Here is a 6,918-nt window from a genome sequence, read left to right as displayed (position 1 = left end):
GAAATTGCAGAGGCCAATTACCCATGAAACTCAATGAGATGGAATGGCTAACATAGGGACACTTGAAGATGATTATCTCAGATGGATTGTAATAGTTCTTGCATGTGGACTGGAAAGTCCCGACTCCTAATACATTCTAACCATGTGAATTTTAAGAAATCATCTACTTCACTGTATATTAAAAGGAAAAGAAATGTAGATTTAAGTATATTATAATTTATTTTTAACTTAAGCTTATTCATCTTCATCTTCCACAATCTTTTTCCAAAAAAATTAACAATTTCATCCTATAAATAAGAAAAAACAGTAAAAAGACTTAGATCTTCATCTTTCAAATCCTTATTCGTTATTCGGAGCAATTTCATTTACAATTCAAAAGAAAACCTAACAAGACTTAGATCTTCATCTTCCAAATCCTTATTTTCCAAAAAAAACAACAATTTCATCTTACAATTAAGAAAAAAAACATAAATTTAACTCGACTATTTCATAGGACAATTGTAATAAAAGAAGAGAACGAAACTACCAAATTCTGAGATGCACTTCGATGTCGGTTGTCTTGCAAGAACTTTACTGGAACCCTCTCTTTCAAGACCATTGCAGAAATTTTGTTTTCTGTAAACCTTATTAATTCAAAGAAAACAAATTAAAAGAGGCACGGGAAAAACTTCATCATGTGGGCATAAAACAAATGTGAAAGACATTGGTTAGAAAATATGTTAAAAGAGAAGAGGCAAATATCCACGTCTTAACTTCATCTGCAGAGAAAAATAGCACTTAAAACTTGTAACAAAAAATGCAGACCATGCACTGTAAGCGAACTAAGCCGCAGGCAAATTGTACTGCCGGGCAATCAAAGAATTATTCGGCAGTCTTGGCAAAACACAAAACCCAGAAAAACAAAAAATTAACGATTTCCTTCTAGAATTAAGAAAAACAAAACACTAACAAGACTTAGATATTCATCTTCCAAATTCCTTATTACAAAAATTTCAACAATTTCATCCTACAATTACATCCCCACTGTCACCTAACATTATTTACAAAGAAGGGAAGGAAGAAACTACCAAACGCTGAGCTGCACTTTAATGCCGGTTGTCTTTCAAGACCTTTGCAGAAGTTTTGTATTCTACAAACCTTCCTAATACAGAGGAAACATGTCAAAACAAAGCACAAAAAAGACTTCATAATGTGGCATACAAGAAGCGTGAGAAACATTGGTAAGAAAAATTGTTGAAAGAGGAAAGGAAAATAAATCCACAACTTACCTTGCTATGCAGATGACAGACAAATAGCACTTAAAAACTTATATTATAAAATGCCGACAAATACATCCACGTACTGGGAGACGAGCATAAAAGAATTTCCAGCCGGAGGTAAATTTTCAGGTTAATTGTGCCGCCACGATCAACAAATTGTTCTGCAGTATTCGCAGGTACACAAAAATTTCCAGAATTCTCTGGAATTAAACCCTCATGAGAATTTTCTGAGCTTATGACGTCGAAGGAGAGTTTCTTTGCACAGTACAGAGAATTTCTGAAGTAAAATAGAGTATGAAACCAAGAATTAAAGGAAATCGTAAAATAGGCTCGCCTTTGGAAAAGATTCGAATAGAAGCGTGCGATATGAAAGAGGTTTATTAAAAAGCAAAAATCTTCGTTCGGTTGGATAGGGACGAGGTTTTTCAAAACTTTACCGTGGCATGGAATTCAAATTGTTCCTTAATCAGATTTTTCCTTCCCACTCTCCAGTTATTAATATTCGACCGGTTCCCAAGCATGCTCGTAAGAAATTGAAAATGTTTATTAGAAAATGGCGACAAATTAAAAAGAATTACCAGCCGGAGATTTTCAAGTAAAATATCTGGAAAAACGTCTGAGAGAAGAGATTTTCTTCTGAAAAGCGTCGAACATACGGGTGCGATGAGGGAAAAGAAAAGCGAAATCTTCAGGCGAGCTCACGAGATAGCCGTTTGGTTGGATATGGACGAGATTTATAAGAACTTCATCGTTGGCGTACGATTCAAATTGGTCTCTAATCAAATTTTATAATTTTATTTTATTCAAAGTATTCAGGTTCACAATCTCAATTAAACGCTATTAATTTTCCACTGGTACCCAAGCGTCTTGCTAAGGCTCGTAAACTTACAGCCAACTAGAGCTCCCGTTGATTACTCGTCGGATGATGCATGTTAAGCGTCAACTATTGTACCTACGTAGAATTAGCATATTAAGCTATAGCCATCGGACGCGGCTATACTCCATCCTAATTGTATACTTGGATCAATTTTCAAAAAATTGAAAACATCATGGATTTTTCTGAAAATTTCAGCGTTTGAATTTCATAGGTTGTAGTTGAAAATAACAAAAAAATTGGAAAATCACCACGTTTTTTTAAATCTTTAAAATAAAAATAAAAAGTTTGACTTTGTTTAGTCTTTAGTGCATTTGGATAGAAATTAGCATGTCCCATAGACAACAACATTAACACATTATAGAAAATTTAACTACGGATATCATCTAACATAAAATATTATATAGTTTTTTAATTATTATAATTATATTTTTAATATTTCTTGATCTTTATTTAAATTTGATCACTTTATAGTTATAATATTATTTTATTTATTTATTTTAGAATATACGAGTATTTTCATAATCTTGGTTTATAATAAGTTATAGACATTGTTCTTATAATATTTTGGTTCATTGTCTTACGATACGGATTATGATATAGACACTTTATTGGTATAACATATATTTTGATATCTATTACTATATTTAGAATGAAGACACACCTAATGATAATGCATATTGTTGGGTGGCAATGTAAACCATTGTGACCACAACTTACAAAATTGTGGATATTTTGCAACAATCATTTTTTTAAGGATAATTGCATACCAAACAATGCATATGGGACGATCTCTTTGACTTGTGAGGGAAGGCTTCCCCCTTATTGATTAAATTTAAGCACTAGTGTTCCCATGCAAAATAGAAATTGTGGGAAAATGGAACTTTGGAATCTTTTCCTATTTTTGTAGAGCATCTAGTTTTTAGCAAATGAAAATAAGTTATCAAAAAAATTGGGGGTTGAAAATAAGCAACATTGCTTATTGAAAAAGTGACATTTGTCTTCACCAATTTTTTTCTTTCTCCCTTTTGTTTTCCTATAACTTTTTTTCCCGAATTCATTTGCAAGAAATATAACTAGAAATTTGATTAAAAATTAATATTTAAAAGATCACTTAAAATTAAGTAGCAAACATTACCATCATGGGGTCACCATCTATGCCACAAAAAGTTGAGTAGTTGTTGCTAACAAAAATAAGCTAAGCAGTAGCATGGGGACATGAGGTTAAGCATAAGAATAATCTTTAGTGTGCCAACATTTTTTTATGTAACTAAGAAACTCATGAAATTTCAAAGTCTTCCCACAGCTGCTGAGATTTTGAGATTAAAAATGAAGCACTTGTGCAACTCAAAGTCTCCAACGTACATTTCACCATGTATGCACAATCGATAAAAATGAAGCAGCGCAAAATCTGCAAGTTATTCCCTTCCTTAAGAATCCTATATTAATTTTAAACTTTATAAAGAGCCCAAAGTCTCCAAAATCAAACATAAAACCAAATTATAACTCTGAATACAATATGTTTCTCAAAGATTTCAAGATTGGAGTCAAATCACTCTTGAACAAAGTATAAAATTCATAATCAACTTAAGAAAATATTGACACAATCCACTAATTAAAACTTTGTAATTTTATGTAAGACAAGTTTTATAGACATGGTTTCTACTCCTAATTACAAATGAGTGTTTGGAGCTATTTCATGAAGTGAAGAACAAATATTACAATATTTGAGAAGAATTCTCATTGAAATAAGATCATCACATTGTTTTGACAAACAATGTTCTCAAACAAAATATGACACAAATATGAAAACAATTTTTGAAAATAAAACAATAACAAAGAAAAATCCCTAGATTGCACCAAAAAGAATCCAAAAATGAAGGAGTCTTTTGAATCTTTGAATCAATCTTCACAAATGTAAATGATTTTGGATTTGGATGAAGAACCAAGGTTGTAGCTATATAGGCAAAATAATTTGATAATCCTTCTTGGGCCAAATAAATGCATTCATGATTCAGTAAGAGATTCTTGGAAATTATTCATAATGGAGGATAAAAATGCAACAAAATTGCAATAAGAAAGACTCATTCAAACCAGAAAATGTTGTTGCTTAAAATTGAAATGTAGATGCAATGAAATTAAAAATGGCACCTTGAAGAGCAAACATATTGTTTTGGTAATGATAATCAAGTTGGAGCACTTTATGCCCTTGGACAAGCTTTTAACTTGATGTTGCCAATCAAAGGTGAAGGTTTTGCTTCATAAACACCCACACATTTCTACTTGAATGCCCAAAATGAGCTTTACACATCCAAAAGTAGGTGTTTGATGTAGTTGTTTTTATCAAAATGGCCAAAAATGGATTTTACTGCTTCAAATGCAACTTTTAAATGAAAATAATTATGTAATGACCTATACAATATTTCTAACTTGAATAGAAGCTTCCATAACCTATTTTTTTCATATTATACCCTAAAATGGGCTTTGGAAATATGTTTGCAAGTTAGGACTATGCATTTCCTTTACAAAATACAACTTGCAATTCCCTTGACGGGCTTTAAAATTCATGAAACGTGCCTTTCAAATGGTGATTTGGAGTAATAACATGATTCTTGGATTCATTCACATGTATTGGGCTTTTACATACGTTAAAAAGATACTAGAATGAGTTTCTAAGAAACTATCAAATGTATGATATGAATTTTCAAGTCATGTAATAACATTCAAAATGTTGTTATAGCGGTCAACATTGTATCTGTTGTTATTTATTTGTAAATGTTTATTTTTATTAATAAAATGCTTCTTTCAATAAAAAAAAATCACTTTCTAGACCCACAAAGCATTAAAAAATACACTTGCATAACAATAATGGGTTTTTAATGAAGAATGCATACCTTGCATATACATAGAAAGACCAAAATGGGCTTTAGGAAAGTATTTACATATAACATGAGTCATTTTAAGATGTGCAATCCTTCCAAAAATCACCACCATAGGTTAGTTACGAGTTTTAGGAAATAAAAGACATGTCTAAGCTTCATTACAAGTTATTTAAAACACGTAATAACTCCCAAAATTGCCACCTTTGCATATATGTAATGGTGTAATACATATGCGGGCTTCTCATGTACATTTATGTAAACACTTTTAAAGCTTTAAAAGAGAAAATATGTACAACCAATCTTGAAAATACCACTATTACATTATGAACTCATTAAATTTCATATATCCCCATGCACATGTATAAAGATGAAGTTTTAATTTTTACAAGTTGTACAAGTGAAAAATACCCAACAATATTTTAAATTAGAAATGAAGATATGCAACTAGGATTAAAACCCCGACATGTTGTGCGCTTAATTCCTCAATAATTCTTAAAATATAAATCTTATTGAGGCAATGGAATTAAAAATGCCAAAATCCTAGGGCAAAACTAAAACCAAAAATAAATAAAATGGCTAAGAAAATGCCTTGGAGAATTTATCCTATGAAATTTTCTCCATGGTTGCCCAAATTTTGTGAATATGAAATTGAGTACAAAAGTTGGCTCTGATTGGGGAACGTAGCTTATTTGTTCTCAAAAACAACAAGGAATGAAGAATCCAAAATCACCAAGTTTGATGCAGGATCATCCTGGGCGCAAGGGAAATCTTGTATTACCCAAAAAATATTTTATTTTCAGTCTTTTCTATTTTAATAAGGACTAGAAGACATGGTGGTTACTATTTATAAGAACTTACTATTTTTAATAAGTTTGTCATACGAGCTTAGAATGTTCTCATTTTCTAAAGGAAGGCTCATTTTAGAGTTGTAAGACTACCATAAAAATCTCATTTCTCAAGCATTAGTATCAGAGAAGTTATTGTGGATTTTCAGTGGAAAAATTTGCAAAAAAATCTTTAGGCTCACCGTTGGAGGCCTTAGAGTACTCGGATGAGGTCCAAAAACTCAATAGAAGGGTGCTATCATAGTTTTGAGCTTGTAGATCATGAGCTAGCATTTTCAAAAAGTGGTTATAATAGCCAATTGGAGCAACAATTCGTTAGTTATGGCCTTCGTAAGTTGGGCTACCAAAATTTCTAAAATAATTTGTCAAAGATGTATTTGGCCAACCCTATTTGTATTGTTAGGGTCTATCAGCCCTAGGTATTAAGTTTGAGCATCTGGAACATTCCCATGTGGCATAAAACTGCCTATTTAAGAAAGGCCCAAACATTGTCTAGGACAACTCTAGGGATAGTTCGTAGCTTGTCTAGCAAATTATTATATTGAAGGCGCCCATGTGGGTTAGCATATTGTACTTATGAATTATGTAATTCCACATTTGCAGTGCAAATAAGAAGTCCATATTTTGTTCTCACATTTTCTATTATTTCTATGTTTTTGTTATGAGTTTATGGTATTAAGGGGAGCTCCTTGCATTAAAGTTCCTTAGTATCCATCAAGCTACATAGTCAAGCATTAAAAACACAAAACAACAAAAAGAATGACACAATTGATGCAAAGAAAAACCTAGTTATTTAACCAACAAACTTGTCCAAGTGCACTTATGGAAAGAAATGAAAACCTGCATAATTAAAACTAGTTGATAATGCAACCTTTCAAATGAAACCATTTACTAGCTTAACAAAATAGCTACCTTTTTTGACCAACTCTTAGTACCTTGCATATTCACAAGAAACTTAGTAATTACCATGAAATATGAATAAGTAGAGCAATAAATCTAATGCCTGATGCAATGCCTCTTAAAAGAGATGAACAAATTCATCTTCTTGAGATGAATCA

At 31.6% G+C, this 6,918-nt stretch overlaps 1 long non-coding RNA gene across 1 annotated transcript; it reads right to left on the bottom strand.

Moving 5' to 3' along the window:
- Window positions 1-523: 523 nt before the first annotated feature.
- Window positions 524-2,103, bottom strand: LOC149569698 (uncharacterized). The gene is made up of 4 exons (XR_016361764.1): window positions 1,697-2,103; window positions 1,269-1,536; window positions 1,068-1,137; window positions 524-623 (listed from the first exon to the last, which is right to left on the bottom strand). It is a non-coding gene; the product is annotated as an uncharacterized LOC149569698 (long non-coding RNA).
- Between the last annotated feature and the right edge of the window lie 4,815 nt (window positions 2,104-6,918).

The sequence above is a fragment of the Cupressus sempervirens genome, chromosome 3 (assembly GCF_028749045.1).
Source record: "Cupressus sempervirens isolate cs-2001-9-10 chromosome 3, ASM2874904v1, whole genome shotgun sequence".
In the NCBI taxonomy this organism is placed as follows: Eukaryota; Viridiplantae; Streptophyta; class Pinopsida; order Cupressales; family Cupressaceae; genus Cupressus; species Cupressus sempervirens.
Note: the sequence above shows the minus strand (reverse complement) of the source record. Positions and strands in the feature narration are given on the sequence as shown.